Source organism: Dendrobates tinctorius, unplaced genomic scaffold, assembly GCF_039654945.1.
Source record: "Dendrobates tinctorius isolate UK_male_01 unplaced genomic scaffold, ASM3965494v1 ptg000254l, whole genome shotgun sequence".
Taxonomy (NCBI): domain Eukaryota; kingdom Metazoa; phylum Chordata; class Amphibia; order Anura; family Dendrobatidae; genus Dendrobates; species Dendrobates tinctorius.
The window spans coordinates 19140593-19165926 of NW_027361921.1; the positions used below are offsets into that span (position 1 = coordinate 19140593).

General features: G+C 44.6%; 1 protein-coding gene across 2 annotated transcripts in view; it reads left to right on the forward strand.

Moving 5' to 3' along the window:
- PTH2R (parathyroid hormone 2 receptor) overlaps positions 1 to 25334 on the forward strand; it is a 2104896-nt gene that overhangs the window by 101141 nt on the left and 1978421 nt on the right. The gene's annotated exons all lie outside the window — the stretch shown is intronic.

Consider the following 25334-nt stretch of genomic DNA (forward strand, 5'->3'; position numbering starts at 1 on the left):
ATTTATGGCAGGTTTTTATGTTTGGCAGCTGTCATATGCTAAAAGGTGCTTTTTATTGTAAAAATATTTTTTTGCATGACCACCTTTTGAGAGCTAGAATTTTTCCATATTTTAACCCACAGAGTCATGTGAGGTCTTTTTTTATTTTTAAAGTTATTATTTTTTTTTACTTTATTACATTGTCCCGGGGGGACATCACTATCTAGTGTCAGATCACTGATCTGACAGTTTGCACAGCACTCTCTCAGATCAGCGATCTGACAGGCGCTGCTGCAGGCTTCCTTCGTGACTGCTCTCAGCAGGCATGGAGGAAGCCGCCTCCCTGCAGGACCCCAAAGGTCTCACGGCCATATAGGATCCGGGGGCCTGCAGGAAGGAGACTGTTATGAATGGTTCACCGAGGAGGAGAGCAGGCCCAGGCTAAGCCGCAGGATTGCAGACCCCTGATCCTATCCACACAACTAGCAGTAGTCGTGGAGCGTACCTACGATGATCCTAGATGCCTCGGCACAGCTTGAGAGCTAACTAAGCCTAAAGCAAGAAAGGGGAAATCTAAACTGCCCCAGAGCAAACCTCATAGGAATAGATAGCCCCCAAACATATATTGTCGGTGAGAAAAGATGAAAACACATACGCAGGCAGGAAAATAGACTGAGCAAATTATGTGGCCCATACTGACTAGACAGGACAGGAAAGGAAAGACACTGTCTGCAATCACGCAAAAAACCATGCAAAAAGTCCAACATGTCTAATGAAAAAAAACACTGAAGTCGCACGATTTCGCCCCACTATATCAGCACTCTGGTATATTCTGAAAGCAGAGCAAAAAGAGACCAATCTAACGGGACAAAACAAACTGGCAGAAGCAGTAGCATATGGGCGGTGATTCAGCACAGCCCCAGCCAGAGCTGGCTGACCCGCACAAAGCAGAGATAGACAAAACCAGATCAAATGCAAACAGAATAGCAAATGAACCACTTAGCTGAACATGCAGGGACAGAGCTGGAGACATCAGACCTCAGGAGGCACAACAAGAAAATCACCAGCAGGGATAGAGGGAGTTGGCTGTCTTAAATCCCAATCTGAAACCCCAGATCTCCAAACGTCATCCTCATTATCAGGTGGCAAGCCTCTGTCAATCAGATCAGCTCCATTACCTCCAGTAACCACCAGAGGGAGCCCAGAAAAAGAACTTGCAACCCCTCTGTCAATCTGACCAGCTCCACTACCTTCAGTAAAAACCAGAGGGAGGCCAGAAAGCGAATTCACAACAGGAGACCCTCGGAGAGACGCAGCACATCGCATCGCTGCGGGGGTGTTAGGGAAGCACTCAGGAAGGCCCCTCCCTGCGCGATTCTTCCCTGTACCCCCAGTGCACTGCGATCATGTTTGATCACAGTGTGCCAGGGTTTATGTGCCAGGGGTGATCCGCGACCGCCCCTGACACATAGTGCCAGGTGTTAGCTGTGATAATTAGCTTACATCCGGCCACGATCACCGGCGCCCCACTCCAGGAGCACCGTTGATCGTGTGGGATGTACTATTCTGTCCTTGCGACTTAGGTCTCAGGTCACATGGACGGAATAGTATGTCCAATGTAGGTAAGGGGTTAATAACATTGTAAAGGTGCCCTGCCGGAAATTAACTTTATTTCTCCCATTTTCAGTTATAGAGATGCACCTCCAGTTACCACTCAGTACATGGTAAGTGGCGGCTGTAACCATGCACCATTACTGACTGACAGCTGGCTCTGTACTCAGGGCCGGCGTCAGCACCCGGCGCACCCGGGCAAGTGCCGGGGCCCTGGCGAGATGGGATGGCCCACTCACGCTGTCTGGGATACCCGCCGGCCGCCGCCACGCCCCCCATGTACTGACCCCATCCTGCGCCCTCCGCGAGGGACCCACGCAGTGACGCAGCCCCTTACAGCCAGCAATGATCATTGCTTCCTTCGGCTGTAATCTTGTGTGTGGTGCCAGCACAGGACCTGTGATGAGGTCACAGGAGGGGAGGAGTCGGGTCACATGATCAGGGCGGCTGCAGGACTCTGCTGTGCTGGTCGCTTTTCATTATGGTGCTGGTCTGGATGGATGAGGTAACGTTTATGTGTGGGACAGTGGGGTCATGGAGGGGTTTAACAAGGTGGATGTAGCAGAGCCGTGTGTGTACTTGTGTGGGGTCAGGGAGGGGTTTTACATGGTGGATGTAGCAGAGCCGTGTGTGTACTTTGTGTGGGGTCAGGAGGGGTTTAACAAGGTGGATGTAGCAGAGCCGTGTGTGTACTTGTGTGGGGTCAGGAGGGGTTTACAAGGTGGATGTAGCAGAGCCGTGTGTGTACCTGTGTGGGGTCAGGGAGGGGTTTACAAGGTGGATGTAGCAGAGCTGTGTGTGTACTTGTGTGGGGTCAGGGAGGGGTTTAACAAGGTGGATGTAGCAGAGCCGTGTGTGTACTTGTGTGGGGTCAGGGAGGGGTTTTACATGGTGGATGTAGCAGAGACGTGTGTGTACTTTGTGTGGGGTCAGGAGGGGTTTAACAAGGTGGATGTAGCAGAGCCGTGTGTGTACTTGTGTGGGGTCAGGAGGGGTTTACAAGGTGGATGTAGCAGAGCCATGTGTGTACTTGTGTGGGGTCAGGAAGGGGTTTAACAAGGTGGATGTAGCAGAGCCATGTGTGTACTTGTGTGGGGTCAGGAGGGGTTTAACAAGGTGGATGTAGCAGAGCCGTGTGTGCACTTGTGTGGGGTCAGGGAGGGGTTTAACAAGGTGGATGTAGTAGCAGAGCCGTGTGTGTACTTGTGTGGGGTCAGGGAGGGGTTTAACAAGGTGGATGTAGCAGAGCCGTGTGTGTTCTTGGGTGGGGTCAGGAGGGGTTTACAAGTTGTACGGAGCAGAGCCGTGTGTGTACGAGGTGTACGGAGCAGAGCTGTGTGTGTGCGAGGTGTACGGAGCAGAGCCGTGTGTGTACGAGGTGTACGGAGCGAAGCCGTGTGTGTACGAGGTGTATGGAGCAGAGCCGTGTGTGTACGAGATGTACGGAACGGAGCCCTGTGTGTACGGAGCTGAGCCGTGTGTTTATGGAGCGGAGCAGAGCCGGGGGTGTACGGAGTGAAGCTGCGTGTGTACAAGGTGTACGAAGCGGAGCCGTGTGTGTACGAGGTGTATGGTGGGGAGCATTTATACCTCCCGAGTCCCAACTGTCCCGGATCCAGCGAGACAGTCCAGATTTTGAGAGAGAGACTGCCCCAGCCGGGAGCTTACTTTCCCCGCGGGACACAGGAGTACACAGCAGAGCCCCAAGGAGCAATTTAAAACTTGCACGTAACGTTCTACCGGAATTGACGTGCTGGAAGCTGACCAGAAATTAGGTAATTTCAGTAGGAGATTGTGACGGAACCATGGAGGCACTTCATGGAATGCTTCAGATCCATCACCGTGTCCTCCTCTGACAGCGGACAGCGGGATCGCCTTGGAATCGGGGATGTCGGCCATGTGAGCGGATCATGATATGTCCTGCACCAGGAGGCTCAGGTAGGCACTACAATGGGAGCTGGGCTGCTATAGTATCTTTATAGAATTTTTCTTTCTCTGTTTCTTTCTCTCTCTGTTTCTTTCTCTCTCTGTTCTTTCTCTCTAATCTTTTCTTTCTCTCTCTCTGTTCTTTCTTTCCCCTCTTCCTCTCTGTTCTTTCCCCTCTTTCTTTTTCTCTCTACCTCTCTGTTCTTTCTTTCCCCTCCTTCTTTTTCTCTCTCTCCCTGTTCTTTTTGCTGTCAACTCTTTTTCTCTCTCCGGTCTTTCTTTCCCCTTTTTTCTCTCCCTCTCTGTTCTTTATTCCCCTTTCTTTCTTTCTTTCTTTCTCTCTCTGTTCTTTTTTTCTTTCCACTCTTTCTTTCTCTTTGTTCTTTTTCTTTCTTTCTTCTTTCTCTCTGTTCTTTCTTTCCCCTCTTTCTTTCTCTATCTGTTCTTTCTTTCTTTACCCTCTTTCTTTCTCTTTCTCTCTGTTCTTTTCTTTCTCTCTCTGTTCTTCCTTTCTTTCTCTGTTCTTTATTTTCTTTCTTTCTTTCTTTCTCTGTTCGTTCTTTCTATGTTCTTTCTCTCTCTGCATCTTTCTCTGTTCTTCCTTCCATTCTCTCTTTCTTTCTCTGTTCTTTATTTCCCCTCTCTTCTTTCTTTCATGTGTACACTACTAATCAGTAGCCTCCATCACATGAACGTGTTTTGCCACAGAGCGAGTGTCCGTGTGGATCACATGCGTGTCCGTGTGATCCACACAGAGAGAAGTCCGTTTTTGGCCGTCACCACGGATGTCACACGGCATGAGTCGTGGTATATGTTAAGGGGGGGCCAACTGAGACTTTTTTTGCCCGGGGCCCTCAAAAACCTGGAGCCGGCCCTGTCTGTACTGATGCACTGCTGAGCTGCTTGTCAGTCAGTGTCATGGGCTATGTATTGATTGGCGGCTGTGTATTGAGTGGTGAGTGAAGCCGCACAGCTGCTCCTGTACATCTGAAAACTGGAGGCCTCTGGGACGAATAAAGTAAAAATCAACCCCCTATTTCTAGGATTAATAGCATTTTGTTATCTGACCGGTTCGCTTTTAAGTGTTTGTGCCCCCAATATGTTGACTAACATACAAGGGAACTTACTTCAGGACAAGCGCAGATGTCATGACATTGTTTCGAGCATAAGAGCATAAGAACAGCCCATTATCAGAAAACGGTACTATGAAGTCTGCAGATCATCAATGTCTTCTGATAGTCTGCAGTGCTTATGTCACATAAAGAATGTCATGAGAATGCTGGTATAGCTCTCCACAGGCACCGCTTAGTTACAGGGCAGATGTAGGATGTAGAAGATGGTAATGTTGGTAGATGTAGCAGTGCCGAGTGGGTGTTTAGTAATGATAGATGTAGCAAAGTTGGATGGGTGATGCAAGAATAATTAGATGACACAGCTGGGTGCAGTTCCGAAGCTTTACTCATAGTTCTGGCTGCAGCACAGATGCCCGCTTGGTGCCGTGTCCTCCAGGTGAGGGGTCCAGCAAACTCCCAGGTAGATCAGGATACACCTTTCCAGGACTCTTTTAAGTGTGTTTCAGTGTGTGCCTTTCCCAGCCGTCTTACTGTGTTGGTTTCTCGTTTCTCCTACCCAACACCTCATAGTGAGTGTCCCAGGCCAGCAGCCGTGGACCTTGTCGGGTAACGTTCTCTCTGCGTTCCCTTGCTCCTCTATGGCTGCCTTTCCGATGAAGATAACTGTGGCTGCAACACCTAAAGGTGCCTCTCCCTCCAGCTTGCTAGTTGAGTCTGATGATCTCTTCAGTAGGCTAGGGGGCCAGTAACCCACTGCAACCCCCTGGTCTCTCCACTACTGGATCAGGCCCCACGGGTGGCATCCGCACTACCCGTGCCCTTGAGACCCCTTCTACTCCTCTCCGGGAGCTTCCTTAATTCTGTTCCCTTCAGCTTTTCCAGGGAGCTGCTTGTCAGCATGTAAGCTCCCTTACACATGCTCCTCACATTCTGCCTAACTCTGCAGTGTTCTTCCTGCTCTCCTTTAACACTCCACCCACCTCCCAACACCCTTTCCTACCCAGCAGGGATGATAGGAGTCCCTGCTACTGTAGTATGTAAGGGGTGCGAATGTTGGAGTCCTATGGGGTGTTCCCTCCTTACCTGAGAGTGGGTTACCACTGGATGAGGTGCAGTACCTCTTTGGCGACTGAACCCTCAGGGGCGCCACATTTCAAGTTGAATGGTGTAACAAATAAACTAAAAGTTTGCACAACTGTCAGTGTTCTATGATTTGGATGAAGACATTCATGTGGGCTAGTGAATTTTTTTTTAGGGCCAGGGCTGCATTTTGGTCCCAGGTCGGCCCTGATGCTGTTACTGAAAATAAAACTTTATATAAAGTTAACAAAGATATCGCTGCCATAAAGTGATCATGTAAAGGCCCCTTTACATTTAGCGATGCACCAGCGATCCCGACCACGATATGACCCGGTCAGGATTGCTGGTGCATCGCTAAATGGTCACTAGTGAGCTGCCACACAGGCAGATCTCACCAGCGATGCAGCGATGCTCGGTGGTCATACTTACCTTTCAGACGAAGAGATGACCACCGTATTCCGCCCACGTCCATGGCTCGCTCGTCGGCACCAGCAGGAAGCCCAGCAGGAAGCCGACAATGAGAAATGGACGTGGACGATCTCGCGCGATCAGCGATAGCCAGCGGGGGAGCCGGTCGGAGGTAAGTATCACATGTAGCGATATCGCTAGCGATATCACTGCTGCGTCACAAAATCGGTGACACTTTAGTGATATCGCTAGCGATATCACTATGTGTAAAGCCCTCTTAAGGTTTGTGAGGGATTGACTCACTCGGCTGCTTGCCGAGGTAAACACAGGATCCCTGCTTTGGGTAAATCACCTGCTGGTTTAATAAAGCACAGCATTAACAATTGCAGGGTTAACAAAGTAAATGTGGCCTTTCTGGTAAAACGGCAAAACATAACAAAGATAAAGTCCAGTAGAGTCATTTTATCCTGCCAGATTCACTCACAGGGAACACTCAAAGTCCTCGCTCCTCCTGGAGCCTGGTCTGGAGATCTTTCGCTTCAAACATAGTTGTAAAAAACAGTGGCTAAACACTTAACTCCACAGCCTTGAGGTGGAGATATGGTGAGTAGAGATGAGCAAATGTTTCAATGTTTGGTTCAGATTTCTTTCTCCGAATTTGCAATATTCGCTGATTAATTAGTCGAATATTCGCCGAACATTACCGAACATCGGTCACGTGAATGGGACGCAAAAAACAAACGCATACACAACACCTTTTAATGGCCCCAAATACTGCCAAAACACATCAAATGAGGGACAGACATCAGGAAAGTGGCCTCAGTTTACCCACAGTATAGATTTTAGCATGGCACTGCAGCAATCAGCCAGGCATGAGGTATCCAAGACCAAAATGTGAAAGGGTCCAAACCCTTCCTGATGGTATTTATATTCAGTTCTAAATACTCCTGCATCATCCTCTCCATTCGTTCACCATGCATAAGACTTGGACTCTGTTGTGCTGGTGCACAAGTTTGTCTAAAAAAAAGTAGCTTCTTCCACTTCCACCACTGCTGCTGCTGCTAATGTTTTGGCGTTGACGAATTGACGTGCCTGAGGTTGGAAGGCTACAACTGCGATGCGAACTGTGTACTTCACTGCTGTCTTGGGGAAAAGCTCTTTTATGGTTGTGTAAAAGCGTGTTTCGATACTTCAGCATTTGTGGGTCCCTTTCTAGGGTGGGAATCATCTGGAAAAATTTGATTTTATAAAGTGGATATAACAAAGTGTCAACCCTGTAGTCAGCATTATTCCTAATCATAACTATATGGGGATCATGTTGCAGATCGCATATCAACCTATTAACTGGCATGGACAAAGACCTATCGATGCAAGTCGATGACCAGAGGGGTGCGAAGAGCAGAAATGAGCACAAAGATTATGTGCTTTCTGGAGCAGCTCACCCATTTCAGGATAGTGGCGGAGAAAATGCTGTTGCACCAGGTTGAGGACGTGAGCCATGCAAGGCACATGTGAGACCTTAGGGCCACCACCAGGTTTGCACTGTTATCAGACATGGCCTTCCCTGGATGCAGGTTCAGCCGAGACAGCCATTGATCTAACTCAGCCTTGAGACCTGTCCACAACTCTTCAGCTGTATGACTGCGATCTCCAAAGCATATCAATTTTAAGACTGCCTGGTTGCGCTGATCCCTGGCTGCACAGTACAGAGGTGGTGGGGGTTCGCTCTGCCCTGTTGGAACGTGTGTCTCATTAAGGCAAGGGTTGAGGTCGCAGGTGGATGCCCTAGAAGAGATCGAGGAGGCAAAAGTAGTGAATGAAGTGTTAAATGTACAGGTTTCTCCTGCAAGACTTGGGGATTCCAACACTTGTGGAGCAGCGCCTGTCTCCACAACAAGCAAGATGTAATGCCCTTGGCCATGGTTAGGCCTCTTTCACACATCAGTTTTTTGCCATCAGTCACAATCCGTCATTTTTTTATAAAAAGGATCCTTGTATTAGCGACAGATTGTGACGGATGGCCACACGTTTCATCAGTCATCTGACAGATCCGTCTGAAAATCTTTGTCCGTCAGGTGGAGACGACGTACAAAGGAAAGGTTTTTGTGAACGTCAAAAAGACGGACAGCGACGGATCCAGCACCGTCCATCGTTGGCTATAATGGAAGCCTATGGGCGCAGGATCCATTGCTGTCCGTCAAAATACGGACTCTAGCGACGGATTCCGTCTTTTAAAACTGAGCATGCCCGGAAAATGTCTTTTCCTTTAATTTAACCCCCACAGCTGCATTTTCCTTTCCGGTACCTAAAAAAATTCTCTCTTTCTCTCTCTCCTCTCTCCGAACACTGCTGGTCAGAGGCACAGTTGTGGCTGAGGATGCATCGCTTGTCGTGTCTGCATCTCTATGTGTCTGTGACGGACGGCGCAACGTAGCCTCCTCATCTTCCTCCTCAGATAACCTACTCAGCTGTGCCTCTATGTTCACGCCAACTTGGAACTAACACGTCATCATCATCATCCTTTGTGTTATCACATTCCTCACCTTTGGAGTCAACCTCCTCCTCTTTTTGCCCTGACAGCACAGTAGAGTCCACGTGAGCCTCAGATATCTGAGTCTCATCAGGATCACCTCCACCCCAAGGAGTTAACGTCTGATGACAAGGGTCAGGATGCTGTTTGAATCATACCTCGTTTTTCCCCGGATCCAAGCTAAAAAAATGTTGTGCATCAATGTAGAATTCCTCTTCTTGACTCTATGAAGCTTTTGAGTACACTTGTGATGAACATGGCATAGAATTTGTTAATAGCTCTTCAGACATCCATCTGTGGTTCCATACAGTCAGTTGAACAGTTGGATAGTTGGGACGTGAGGGGAAGCAAGGGGAATTTGGGTGCCACCTCTATGGACTGTGCTGAGTGTGATGTTGAGGTGGAACAAGAGGAGGAGAGGCCACTTGCCATCCACTTGAATACATACTCTTTCTGGGCATCATCGACAATGCAAACCACTCTGCATCTGCCAAAGAAAGATAGTGGTGTAGCCTGTCCAATTACATAAGTTGTCAGTTGTCTTTGCATAGGACATGACGTTGCTTCACTAGTGCTTTCACAAACATTACCACCTACCCCACATACACTTTGAACACCAAGCCTAATTTCCTTTCCACCATGGCCTCACTTTTTCCTAGTCATGTTGCTCAGATAGTGTGATAGGAGCACAGTATTAGCCACCAAAAATTAGATTTTAAACTCTGCATCACCTCTGCAAACAGTTGAATTTCAGCGACAGTAAATTCAAAGTTGAAATATGGCGTGCTGTATCATGTTCGTCACAGAAAAAATAATTGTTTGAGTGTGGATGAGGCCTTTATGACAAAGAAGTTATGCTGCAAGCAATCTTACTCCCGAGGGTGGTTTGCACGTTAATGACCGGGCCAATTTTTACAATTCTGACCACTATCCTTTTATGAGGTAATAACTCTGGAACGCTTCCATGGATCCCGGTAATTCTGACACTGTTTTTCTCATGACATATTGTACTTCATGATAGTGGTAAAATTTCATTCATATTTAGTTGTGAAAAATGAAAACTTGGTGAAAATTTTGAAAATTTAGCAATTTTCCAACTTTGAATTTTTATGCCCTTAACTCACAGAGATATGGCTCCCAAAAAACTTAATAAATGACATTTCCCACATGTTTACTTTACATCGGCACAATTTGGTAACAAAAATTTTTTTTTGTTAGGCAGTTATAAGGGTTAAAAGTTGACCAGCGATTTCTCATTTTTACAAGACCATTTTATTTTTAGGGACCACATCACATTTGAAGTCACTTTGAGGGGTCTATATCATAGAAAATACCCAAAAGTGAAACCATTCTAAAAACTGCACCCCTCAAGGTGCTCAAAACCACATTCAAGAAGTTTATTAACCCTTCAGGTGCTTCACAGGAATTTTTTGAATGTTTAAAAAAAATGAACATTTAACTTTTTCACAAACAAATTTCTTCAGGTAAAATTTTTTTATTTTACCAAAGATAACAGGAGAAATTGGACAGCAAAAGTTATTGTACAATTGTCCTGAGTGCGCTGATACCCCATATGTGGGGGTAAACTACAATTTGGGTGAATGGCAGAGCTTGGAAGGAAAGCAGTGCCATTTGACTTTTTTGGCTGAAATTGAGATTGGATGCCATGTTGCGTTTGGAAAGCCCCTGATGTGCCAAAACAGTGGAAACCCCCAACAAATAACACCATTTTGGAAACTAGACCCTCCAAGGAACTTACCTAGATGTGTGGTGAGAACTTTGAGCCCCCAAGGGCTTCACAGAAGTTTATAACGTATAGACGTACAATTAAAAAATCATGTTTTTACTATAAAAATGATCTTTTCACCCCCAATTTTTATTTTTCCAAGGGTAACCGGACCCAAAAATTTATTGTGCAATTTGTCTTGAGTATGCTGATACCCCAAATGTGGGGATAAGTGACTATTTGGGCGCATGGCAGATCTCGGAAGGGAAGCAGCGCCATTTGACTTTTTTGGCTGGAATTGAGATCAGACGCCATGTCGCGTTTGGAAAGTCCCTGATGTGCAAAAACAGTGGAAAACCCCAACAAATGACACTATTTTGGAAACTAGACCCCCCAAGGAACTTATCTAGGTGTGGTGAGTACTTTGAACCCCCAAGTGCTTCACAGAAGTTTATAACGCCCGGGCGTGAAAATTAAAAAATCATATTTTTTCCACAAACATCTTTTAGTTCCCAATATTTTTAATTTTCCAAGGGTAACAGCAGAAATTGGACCCCAAAAGTTGTTGTCCAATTTGTCCTGAGTACACTGATACCCCATATGTGGGAGAAAACTACTGTATGGGCACATATCAGGGCTTGGAAGGGAAGTAGTGATGTTTTGGAATGCAGACTTGGATGGAATGGTCTGCGAGTGTCATGTCGCGTTTGGAGAGCCTCTGATGTGCCTAAACTGTTGAAACCCCCCACAAGTGATTCCATTTTGGAAACTAGACCCCCCAAAAAACATATCTAGATGTGTGGTGAGCACTTTGAACCCCCAAGTTCTTCACAGAAGTTTATAACGTCCGGAGTGAAAATACAAAAATCATATTTTTTCCATAAACATGATCTTTTAGTCCCCAATTTTCTTTTATTTTCCCAAGGGTAACAGGAGAAATTGGACCCCAAATGAGTAGGCTGATACCCCATATGTTTGGGTAAACCACTGTTTGGGCACATGGCAGAGCTTGGAAGGGAAGGAGCATCATTTGACTTTTTCAACACAGAATTGGCTGGATATGAGATTAGACGCCATGTTGCGTTTGGAGAGCACCTGATGTGCCTAAACAGTGGAAGCCCCCAATTCTAACTCCAACCCTAACATCAACACACCACTAACCCTAATCCCAACCCTAGCTCTAACCCTAGCTCTAACCCTAGCCCTAACCCTAGCCCTAAGTCTAAAGATAGCCCTAACCCTAACCCTAATGGGAAAATAGAAATAAATACATTTAATTTAATTTTATTATTTTTCCCTAACTAAGGGGGTGATAAAGGGGGGTTTGATTTACTATTTTTAGCGTTAAAATAGTTTTTGCATCACTACATTTTGAGAGCTATAATTTTTCCATATTTTAACCCACCCAGTCATGTGAGGTCTTTTTTTTTTGCGGGACGAGTTGACGTTTTTATTGTTACCATTTTTGGGCACATGACATTTTTTGATCACTTTTTATTCCGATTTTTTGGCTGCAGAATGAACAATAACCAGTATTTCATGAATTTCTTTTTGGGGGGGCATTTACACCGTTCCGCATGTGGTAAAATTGATAAAGCGGTTTTATTCTTCAGGTCAGTACGATTACAGCGATATCTCATTTATGTCTTTTTTATGCTTTGGCGCTTTTATGCAATGAAAACAATTTTTTATAAAAAATAATTATTTTTGCATTGCTTTATTCTGCAAGCTATAACTTTTATATTTTTTTCGCCGATGATGCTGTATGGTGGAACATTTTTTGCGGGACAAAATGACGTTTTCAGCAGTTCCATGATTATTTATATCCATCTTTTTGACTGCGTGTTATTGCATTTTTTGTTCGGCAGTATGATGATAAAGCATTGTTTTTTGCTTCGTTTTTTATTTTTTAAGGGGTTCACTAAAGGGGATAACTAGTGGGACAGTTTTATAGGGTGCGCTGTTACTTTTATTTATTTATTTTTTTTATTTCCAAAAAATGAATTTTTTAGGGAATATTTTTTTAATTTATTTAGCGATTTTTTTTTTTATAAATTATTTTTACACTTTTTTTTTTTTTAATTTATTACATTGTCCCAGGGGTGACATCACTGTAATGTGTCAGATCGTCGATCTGACAGTTTGCATAGCACTCTGTCAGATCAGCAATCTGACAGGTGCTACAGAGGCTTCCTCACTGCCTGCTCTCTACAGGCGCTGAGGAAGCCGCCTCCCTGCAGGCCCCTGAAGGCCCCCGTGGCCATATTGGATCCGGGGGCCTGCAGGGAAGGAGGCCCCAAGAGCAGCGCAGCACATCGCACTGCTGTGGGGTCTCAGGGAAGCATGGAGAGAGCCCCCTCCCAGCCGATGCTTCGCTTATCCCCCGGTACACTGCGATCATGTTTGATCGCAGTGTGCCAGGGGTTAATGTGCCGGATGTCATCTGTGATATCAGCTGACACCCGGCCGCAATCAGCGGCGCCCCCCACGGAAGCACCGCTGATCGCTTAGACGTACTATCCCGTCCCCGGTCATATGGGCCGGGGTACCGTGGACAGGATAGTACGTCTGATGTCAGAAAGGGGTTAAAGTCAGATCCCCTACTGTATGACACTAGCCACAGAATAATTTTTTGTGGCCTATGGATCAGGTCTCTATAACACATTAGATGCTACAAACCAGTTTTACAGTTTAGTCCCTTACTTTATGACGTTAATAACAGAAGACATTTTTGTGGCCTATGGATCGGGACGCTACAGTACCCTCACACTTTATGTTAGCCACCCACACTAGTCCTCACACAGTGTAATGATCCTTATCCCACTAAATCATTAGAATGCTCCCTTGTGTGCAGTATGATGCCAATCCACACTGTTTGATGGCCCCAGAGTAATCCTCACACAATATGATGCCCTCTATTTACAGAGTTTGATGTCCCCATAGCCCTCTAAACACAGCATAATGCCATCATAGCTCTCCTATACACAATATAAAATCCCCATAGCTGCCTATACACAGTATTATTCCCGCTATACACAGAATGATGCCCCCATTGCTCTCATACACAATACAATGTCTCGTACACTGTATGTTGGCCCCCACAGTAAACCTCACACAGTATAATGCCACTCAAATTGTATGATGCCCTTTAAAAGTGCTGTGCTATCAAAGTAAAAAAATAAACTTCATATACCCGGATTCTGGCAAGTCCCCCATTAGACAGCAGCAAGGCAGAGGCAGACCAATGCCCAATGACCATGACCATGACCAGGCAGCCCATTTCTCTTCAAGTGCCTCCTTATTGTGCATCCTGAAACAGCCACACCGCTAGTTTTCAGAGAGTCCGGTATTTCAGCTGATGTTATTTGTGGATTTTTCTTTGCATCCCAAACAATTTTTCTGGTATTTGTCACAGGTCACAGATGAGGATGTTTTGGGCTGTCATTATGATTTAAAAACAAAAAATACAGTAGTTTGACAATAAATGGCTTCACCCAACCACTAACCATGAGTGGAGAAAAAGTTTTGGTGTTATCATTCAAATTCTCTGAAAAAAGACCAAGAAAGCAAAAATTCTGCCGGGGTATGTAAACTTTTGAGCACAACTGTATGATTTTTGCTTGCTCTAAATCCAGGTTTGTATGTTACAACATACATTGTAATTATCTGCACTATTTAAAGTAATATTACTTCATTCTTCATGCACAAAATTGTACCAGTAAACAGAAAATATGTTCAGTAAACACATACAAAATCCTAAACTATAATTTATTATGTGGCACAAGCATCCAATTTAATATTAATGCCTATTTGTTATAGTGCACAAAGGCTGAGGACATAAATTGAATATTTTGTCCATGTACACTCACACTGCCATAAACAACCTAGAGATGTACATTTTATTGTTGGTTTTCATGTCTGGTGGGCTTGACCTTGTCTTAACGAATGCCAGTGATTTCATGCGGACTGAGCAGATCATTATTAGCTGGAACAACAATGATTTTTCACATATCTGGCCAATTGTTGCACTATAACCATTATATTCGGTATCTCTGCTGCAGCAGTAATTGCAGGCAATGCCAAAGCAGAAAATTGGATCAGCATCTGACAGTGAGGCATGGACGCTAAAAAACACTCATCTCTTCAAAGTGGATCATCGTACGTTATATGTCATGTATTTGCAGCAAAAACATGTCAACACATCATATTAGCCCTTTACTAAGATTAAAGTACAATTCTGGCGTATCTTATTCTTTGTGATTAATAATGGTCATTTATAAATGAATATAATTGTGACATAAGGTGCAAGGAATTAATCCTTGTTACTAGTGAAGCTATAAACAAATTTCCTTATGTTAGGGAAAAAATGATATCAAGTCACAGAACAAGTTTCATTTCAGTTTAAAAAATACTACAGTGTCTGGTGCGTTTTTAAGACTTACAGTGGGTTTGGAAAGTATTCAGACCCCTTTAAATTTTTCACTCTTTGTTTCATTGCAGCCATTTGGTAAATTCAAAAAAGTTCATTTTTTTCTCATTAATGTACACTCTGCATCCCACCAACGTTCACCATCCAACCTGAGGGAAGGGGTGCTTTTACTCAATCCTAAGCAAAGGGTCTGAATACTTATGACCATTTTTCTTTTTTAATAAATTTGCAAAAATCTCTACATGTCTGTTTTTTTTTTCAGTCAAGATGGGGTGCAGAGTGTACATTAATGAGAAAAAAGGAAGTTTTTTGAATTTACCAAATGGCTGCAATGAAACAGAGTGTAAAATTTAAAGGGATCTGAATACTTTCCATACCCACTGTATGCTGTAACGCCGCCATAGCCGAACACTCACAAGACAAAGGTTGAAAGTTTGTTCTTACAGTCTCAGTGGACATATTTCTTTCCAGTTGTTCAGTATGGAGGACAGATGCCTCAGTATCCATCCTGACTGTATACGCTATGTATACACATATACATCGTGTACCCTACAGTGTGCACAGACACAGTAAGTAGCAAGCCTAACCTGGTATCAGAAAAATATTAGCTTCATCTTCTGGAATAATAAAATGTACAGTACATAAGATTAGATGAAAAATTCTTATAGAATTAGCTGCATGCATCTGGTAAATCACTTGCTACTAGAGTTGAGCGATACCGTCCGATACTTCAAAATATCGGATCGGAATGGATCGGCCGATCTTTAAAAAAAGTATCGGTATCGCCGATGCCGATACAGGAAGTCCCATTCAAGTCTATGAGACTTCCGGTATCGGAATTGGAAAAACCCTTTCCTGCCCTTGTACAGCCTCTCGGGGGTCTGTTCGGGCCTTCCGGGGGTCTCTGCCGGCCTGCCGGGGGGCTGTGCGGACTGCCCGGGGTCTGTACCGGCCTGCCGGGGGGCTGTGCCGGCCTGCCGGTGGAGTGTGCACCCTGTGGGGGTCTGTACCGGCCTGCCGGGGGGCTGTGCCGGCCTGCCGGGGGTCTGTGCTGATGTCCGGGGGTCTGTGCAGGCATCGTCCAATGGGACTACAAGTCCCATCGGGCGATGGCTGCTACCATGACAGTGATTGACACATTAGCCAATGATGGGACAGTAGTAGTCCCATCATCCGGCTAATGTGTTAAATGTTAAAAAAAAAAAAATACTACATACATACTACATGCTACATACATACTACATGCTAAATACATACCACATATATACTATATGCATGCTACATGCTACATACATACTACATATATACTACATGCATGCTACATACATACTACATGCTACATACATACTACATACATACTACATGCATGCTACATACATACTACATGCTACATACATACTACATATATACTACATGCATGCTACATACATACTACATGCTACATACATACTACATACATACTACATGCATGCTACATACATACTACATGCTACATACATACTACATATATACTGCATGCATGCTACATACATACTACATGCTACATACATACTACATATACTACATGCATGCTACATACATACTACATGCTACATACATACTACATACATACTACATGCTACATACATACTACATATATACTACATGCATGCTACATACATACTACATGCATGCTACATGCTACATACATACTACATATATACTACATGCATGCTACATACATACTACATGCTACATACATACTACATACATACTACATGCATGCTACATACATACTACATGCATGCTACATACATACTACATGCTACATACATACTACATACATACTACATGCATGCTACATACATACTACATGCTACATACATACTACATACATACTACATGCATGCTACATACATACTACATGCTACATACATACTACATATATACTACATGCATGCTACATACATACTACATGCTACATACATACTACATATATACTACATGCATGCTACATACATACTACATGCTACATACATACTACATGCATGCTACATACAATACATTCATACAATACATACATAGACATACAGTACATATAACATAGAGTAACATACTTACCAATACTTGTCACATTGTTCCCCGAAGCCATTGTCTTTTACGGAATAAATATTAACATAACAAACCACAAAAATACTCACCCATGATCCGAAGCAGTCCACGAGTGTGTCCCACGACGATCTTGGGTAGAGAACTGCAGCATCAGCTGATGCTGCCGCTCTCTACGGGCTGCAGGAATCCAATGACGGGAGGTAGGTATCCTTCCGCACTGTATTCCTCCGCCACTTAAAAAAAAAAAGTCCCTCGTCTCACTTTATGGCAAAAGCTGCGTGGGAACTTTCTCACACAGCAATGTAAGTAGCATGCATGTAGTATGTATGTAGTATGTATGTAGCATGTAGTATGTATGTAGCATGTAGTATGTATGTAGCATGCATGTAGTATGTATGTAGTATGTATGTAGCATGTAGTATGTATGTAGTATGTATGTAGTATGTATGTAGCATGTAGCATGCATGTAGTATATACAGTATGTGGTATGTATGTAGCATGCATGTAGTATTTTTTTTTTTTTTTTAACATTTAACACAATAGCCGGATGATGGGACTACTACTGTCCCATCATTGGCTAATGTGTCAATCACTGTCATGGTAGCAGGCATCGCCAGATGGGACTTGTAGTCCCATCGGACGATGCCTGCACAGACCCCCGGACATCAGCACAGCCCGCCGGCAGGCCGGTACAGACCCCCACAGGGTGCACAGACCACCGGCAGGCCGGCACAGCCCCCCGGCAGGCCGGTACTGACCCCGGGCAGTCCACACAGCCCCCCGGCAGGCCGGCACAGCCCCCCGGCAGGCCGGCAGAGACCCCCAGAAGGCCCGAAATGACGGCGCATCATGATGCGCACACACAGCGCATCATGATGACGTCATTTCGGCTGTCAATCAACTTTGAACTTCCGATTCCGATGCCCGATATTGAAAAAATATCGGATGTCGGTATCGGAATTCCGATACAGCAAGTATCGGCCGATACCCGATACTTGCGGTATCGGAATGCTCAACACTACTTGCTACAGCAAGAGATTCTTCAGGATCCTACACATTACAGTTCACACAGAGTATCATAGAAATAAAATAAAGTCACTAGAGAAGAGCGTATTTGTTCGGATTTGGTTCCGAATACGATCAGATTCGAATATTGTTTTTGAAATAGAAATATTCGTCGAACACAGCCGAATGTCATTAGAGTCAATGGGAGTATAAATCACCGAATATGTTCAGAACCAATCTTAAGACAAATATTCTGCACGCATAATGTTCGAATATGGTCCAAATATGTCAAAATCAGATTCTGGGACAAAATCCAAACAAATTCACTCATCTCTAAAAGTCACACTCTCCTCAAGTCCAGAGATGCAGAATATTATGGCTCATAAAGACTTTAAAGTACAGGGCCGGCTTTGGCACCTGGAGCACCCGGAGGAATAGTGAGTATTTATTTATTTTTTTTTAAATGTTTGGAGCATCTTATGGGGCAAATCACATTATGAAGCAACTTGTCACGGTCACGTGTGTCTGGACGCAGCGAGTACCACAAGGCGAACCCATGTGACGCATGTGACCCTGGAGACACGCCTCCAGTGGGGCAAATTTAAATAATAAACAGGGAACCTGGGAAACATTAACAATGGTGGGCCCTGCGATAGGGAATAGGGAAGTGGAGACCTCCTGAGCTCCCCTGAGCCAGTGTCCCTGCACTCCTAACGTTCCCTATGCCAGTTCCGCACCGGGCACGCAACAGGAACCTAAAAACCCTAGCTTGTCCTGACCTAAACCCTCACTAGGGAATTGGTCGGTGCGGAAACTAATCCCACCACTGCACTAAACACACTTGAGGGAAAATGACAATACAGGGGAAACACCACTTAGCTTTGCTCTGTTGCGTACGCTCCTAGCAACAGAGTCCACCACCTGTGTGCATCTTCTCCACCCGGATCCATCACCATAAATGGATCCTTCACCATAGTGCAGCATTGGAGCAGAGTCCACCACCAGTTGCAGCTGTCCAGTAACAGAGTCCCAAAGATGAGTTCAGCTCCTGTCCAAAAAGTCAAGCATGCTTGAGTCCAGCTCTCAGCAACCAAGTCCCGCATGCTGAATGCAACTCTCTCCATAGTCGTTACTCCACCAAGCCATGTAAGCAATTCCTGCTGACACCATAAACTGTGACTCCACCACGCCATGCCAGCCCTTCTTGCAGACCACCTAGCTGCCACTCGTCCCCTCTGGCTGGGCTGCGCAGGACTCATGTTCAGCTCCTTCTTTCACCCAGGCTTCCTTGTGAATGACTAACACACAATCAATATCACCAACAGTGATTGAACCCACCTGGCTCCCTTTTATAGAGCCTAACACCTGATTTGTAATTGCGTGCACATTAACCCTAAAACTAAGGTGCGATACCACTAACCACCACCGGGCAACTTGGAATGAAACACCACATGTAATAATTCTAATGGCCAGCGGGTGCAATCACATCACACTTTGGCACACAGCCAAAGGAAAAAAAGTTCACTTTACCATTTAACTTGTCAGATCTAGCCTGGATCATGACACAACTTATGCGGCCAATTACATATGGAGCATCTCATGGGGCCAATTACATATGGAGCATCTTATGGGGCCAATTACATATGGAGCATCTTATGGGGCCAATAAAATATGGAGCATCCTATGGGGCCAATTACCTATGGAGCAATATATGGGGCCAATTACATATGAAACATCTTATGGGGCCAATTATACATGGAGTTTCTTATTACATATGGAGCATCTTATGAGGACAGCTACATATGGGACAGAATATTGGGCCCATTATATATGGAGCATCTTATGGGGCCAATTATATATGAAGCAGTATGTGGGGTTCATTATGCTGTATGGAGCATTATATGTGACTCATTATTCTGTATGGAGCAGTACATGTGGCTCATTATGCTTTATAGAGCAATATGTGGGCTCATTATTTTGTATGGAGCAAAATATGGGGCTCATTATACTGTATAGAGCAATATATGTGGCTCATTCTGTAAGGAGCATTATATGGGGTCCATTATTCTGTATGGAGCAATATATGGGGCTCATTATTCTGTATGGAGCACTATGTGGTACCCATAATAATGTATGGAGCGCTATGTGGTGCCCTTAATACTGTATGGAACACTATGTTGTGCCCATAATACTGTATGGAGGATTATACTGTCCAGTTTCTGAGCTATTGTAGAATTTACAATAAATATTCCTCATGTAATGTAAGAAATGAAATCATTGGCATTGTACTATACCTATATTTCTCTGCTGTACCTGTATATTATAAATTGTGGTATGTGTTAAAGGGGCCCACTGAAATTCTTTTGTCTGGGAAATTGGTCCTGCACATATAGCTTTCTACAGAAAGTCAAGTCAGTGTATTAACTATGGGATGAAAAGGCAAAAAAGGCAATTCTGCCGTGGTTTTGGTGCTTTGTTTTTGTGACAATCTTGTGCAGTAAAAGTGACTTGACCGTATAATACTTAGGCTAAGTTCACATGTAGCGGAATTCCCGCAGAAGTTACCGCGGGAATTCCGGAATTCCATTCCGCGGGAAAATGGCATTTAAAATTCCCGCGATTTTCCAGCGGAAAAACTAGCGATTTGCAAACGTAATTATCTCGCAGAATGCTAGCGTTTTCCAAGTGATCTGTTGCATCGCTTGGAGAACTGATTGACAGGTTGGTCACACTCGTCAAACATAGCGTTTGACGAGTGTGACCAAGTTTTTACTACTGATGCTGCCTATGCAAGAAAAACAATTGTGCCATAAAAAATAAGTGACAAATATTATGGGCAAATTATATACTTACAAGAGAAACTATAAATACCCTAATAAAATACTATTATTGATTTATTAAAGTGACATTGTGTCAGCATCATATAAGTAAAGCTACCTCAAAGTAGTCATATATACCAGGGGTCCCCAACCGCCGGTCCGCGGCCCAGCACCGGGCCGCTGCAGTGCCCTTGCCGGTCCGCGGACACAAGGGGAGCCAGGGGCGGTCAGTGGCGTAGCGGGGGCTGGGGCGGCGCGCAGCAGTTCTAGCGGCGGCCAGGGAGCGATCCAAGCAGCTCCGCTGCCTGCAAGAGGGAATAGCAGGAGCGGAGCTGCAAGGACCCGTCCACTGCGTCCAGCTTCCTGCCCGCCGCCTGCGCTTCCTGTCTCTGACTGACACAGAGAGGAGAGCGCGGCCGCTGCTGTGTCAGAGCGAGGTAGCGCAGGCGGCGGGCAGGTGAGAGGAGAGAGGTGGTGTTTGTGTGTATGTATAATGCGTGTGTGTGTATGTATGTCTGTCTGTGTGTGTATGTGTGTATGTATGTATAATGTGTGTATGTATGTCTGTCTGTCTGTGTGTGTGTGTATGTATGTCTGTCTGTGTGTGTATGTGTGTATGTATGTATAATGTGTGTATGTATGTCTGTCTGTCTGTGTGTGTGTGTATGTATGTCTGTCTGTGTGTGTATGTGTGTATGTATGTATAATGTGTGTATGTATGTCTGTCTGTCTGTGTGTGTGTGTGTGTGTGTGTTGGTCTGTGTTTGTGTAGCCTGGCCCTGGAGGAGATGGGGACATGAGGGGAGTGATGGAGAGACGGCAGTGATGGGGAGAGGGGAGTGATGGGGTGAAGGCAGTGATGGAGAGAAGGGAGTGATGGGGTGAAGGCAATGATGGGGAGAGGGGAGTGATGGGGTGAAGGCAATGATGGTGAGACAGCAGTGATGGGGTGAAGGCAATGATGGAGAGATTGCAGTGATGGGGTGAAGGCAATGATGGGGAGAAGGGAGTGATGGGGTGAAGGCAATGATGGGGAGAAGGGAGTGATGGGGTGAAGGCAATGATGGGGAGAAGGGAGTGATGGGGTGAAGGCAATGATGGAGAGATGGCAGTGATGGGGTGAAGGCAATGATGGGGAGAAGGGAGTGATGGGGTGAAGGCAATGATGGGGAGAAGGCAATGATGGGGTGAAGGCAATGATGGGGTGAAGGCAATGATGGAGAGATGGCAGTGATGGGGTGAAGGCAATGATGGAGAGATTGCAGTGATGGGGTGAAGGCAATGATGGGGAGAAGGGAGTGATGGGGTGAAGGCAATGATGGGGAGAGGGGAGTGATGGGGTGAAGGCAATGATGGGGAGAAGGGAGTGATGGGGTGAAGGCAATGATGGAGAGATGGCAGTGATGGGGTGAAGGCAATGATGGGGAGAAGGGAGTGATGGGGTGAAGGCAATGATGGAGAGACAGCAGTGATGGGGTGAAGGCAATGATGGGGAGAAGGGAGTGATGGGGTGAAGGCAATGATGGGGAGAAGGCAATGATGGGGTGAAGGCAATGATGGGGTGAAGGCAATGATGGAGAGATGGCAGTGATGGGGTGAAGGCAATGATGGAGAGATGGCAGTGATGGGGTGAAGGCAATGATGGGGAGAAGGGAGTGATGGGGTGAAGGCAATGATGGGGAGAAGGGGGTGATGGAGCACTTATTCAAAACCTATGGTGAGTTGAGTCACATTATAAATGTTATTTAATTATAAGTATGCACTGCTACACTACAACCGTGTCCATAGCCCCGCCCCCTTATGACCAAAGCCCCGCCCCTGCCACACCTCCATCCCCGCCCTGCCGGGCCATGGAAGAATGGTCTTGCTTGAAACCGGTCCCTGGTGCAAAAAAGGTTGGGGACCACTGATATATACCATTATGATATTAAAGTGCCATATAATATAGTTACACTGTAAATTAATAATAGCAATAAAAAAACCCTAAGGCTAGTTTCACACTTGCTTTTTTTTGCAGCGCGTTTTTCCCGCAAAAAAACGCATTGAAAAAACGCATACAAAAGCATACAACTGCTGCGTTTTTTTCAAGCATTTTTATGAGCATGCATGAAAAAACGCAGCGTTTTTATGCGTTTGTATGCGTTTTTAGTGCGTTTTTACCGCGTTTGCGTTTTTTCCAAACATTAGGTGGCCCCTCACACTAACCCAAACCATGACTTTACTAACCCTAACCCTGACCCTAACCCTAACCCTGACCCTAACCCTAACCCTGACCCTAACCCTTAACCAAACCATACTTAACCCTAACCCAAACCCTAAACCCTAACTAACCCTAACCCTGACCCTAAACCTAACCCTAACCCTGACCCTAAACCTAACCCTAACCCTGACCCTAACCCTAACCCTAACCCTGACCCTAACCCTTAACCAAACCATACTTAACCCTAACCCAAACCCTAAACCCTAACTAACCCTGACCCTAACCCTAACCCTGACCCTAACCCTTAACCAAACCTTACTTAACCCTAACCCAAACCCTAAACCCTAACTAACCCTGACCCTAACCCTAACCCTAACCCTGACCCTAACCCTTAACCAAACCATACTTAACCCTAACCCAAACCCTAAACCCTAACTAACCCTAACCCTGACCCTAAACCTAACCCTGACCCTGACCCTAACCCTAACCCTAACCCTGACCCTAACCCTTAACCAAACCATACTTAACCCTAACCCAAACCCTAAACCCTAACTAACCCTAACCCTGACCCTAAACCTAACCCTGACCCTAACCCTAACCCTAAACCCCATTAACTAACCCTAACTCTAACCCAAACCCCTAAATTCCATGGTTAACAAAAAAAAACGCATGTGCAAAAAAAGCATACATAAGCATGCCAATGCGCACATATGCGCACCCATAGACTATAATGGGTGTCTTGCTGTAAAAAACGTATTGCGCGCGCATGCGTTTTTTTGAGGCAAGTCGGACGCACCAAAAAATGCAACAGGATGCATTTTGTGCGCCCGAGCGCATACCGCAAAAAAACGCATGCGCGGAAAAACGCGTACAAATGCATGTGTATGCGCACATAAGCGCATCCCATGCAAAGTATAGGAAAAAAAAACGCATGCGCTATTTAGCGCTAAAATACCGCGAAAAAAAACGCAAGTGTGAAACCAGCCTAAGATGGTCCCATATACCATCCTAATATACAATAACCATGCCGATGTGCAATAACTATAAAAAAATTATAATTATTGATTTATTAAAGTGACATGTGAATCAGCATCATATGAATAAGGCTACCTCCACGTAGCCACATATACCATTGTGATATCAAGGTGCCATATAATTGCACTGTGATGTAATAATAATAATGAAAAAAATCCATAAAAATTAGTCCCGTGATGCTACTTCCAAAAGCATTTCTGGTTATTTCCTCTTCAAGAACGATCAGCAGACCACCACTCTTCTTTAATGGACACCAACATAATAACCCTTGAATCCTCTTCCAATGCAAATACAAAAACAAATTAAAATCAACACCTTAAAATTAAAGTCCTAAAGAAAAAATAAAAAATAATAAACCCAACCCATAAAAATACCTCAAATGAACCAAACTCATAAAAATGATGAGAAACCCAAAGTTTCATTCAAACCCTTGGGACTCAATGTCCCCAATCGAAATATCCACCTACTCTAACATTGCGCTAAGCTTTTGGCCAAGTCTCCTCCCCTTAAACCCAAATTGATCTGATCTATGGCTTTGATTTTTAGACCCGTGGCATTACAATTATGATGTAATTTAAAATGTCTAGGGGGAGGTTTTAGGGAAGAGATTTCGTCTATCTTTTTTGCTTTTTCTATATCTCTCACATGTTCCCTAGTTCTTACCTTTAGTTCTCTTGTAGTAAGACCCACATACATTTTTTCACATGGGCACTGTGCGTGATAAATCACTCCCACAGAATTGCAGCTGAGATGTTTTCTTATAACAAAGTCATGGGATCCATCCGAATTACAAAACTTAGTAGCTTTAACATGATTCAGGCAACCTTTGCAAAGGCCACAGGGAAAGAAACCTGGCATTCCAATCTCCGATTTCTTCCTAGGTGGTTCAAAATAACTGTGAACAAGGGTATCCTTAAGATTTTTAGATCTTTTAGCAACAAAAGATGGTTGCTTAGGTAAAATATGGGACAAAATAGGATCGGCCAGAAGAACATCCCAATGTTTACGAATGATACCTTGTAAATCATTCCATTTATTGCTATATGTACTGATAAAACGTACTTGATTTATCTCCTCATATTTTTTAGAACACGATGGTCCATAAAGGAGTTTATCTCTTGAAGTTTTTAATGCTCTAAAATAACCTTTTTTGATCATTCTTTTGCTGTATCCTCTTTCAGTAAATCGTCTAGTAAGATCAATAGCCTGGTTATCAAAATTACTTTCAGTTGAACATATTCTTTTTGCTCGAAGAAACTGTCCCACAGGTATCCCACGAATGGTAGAAATTTGATGAGAAGAATCTGCAGACAAAAATGAATTAGTAGCCGAGGCCTTTCGATAAACATCTGTATTCAACAGACCATCAGGACCAATTTCTAATTTTATGTCCAGGAAATCTATTTCTCTGCCGTGTTGAAA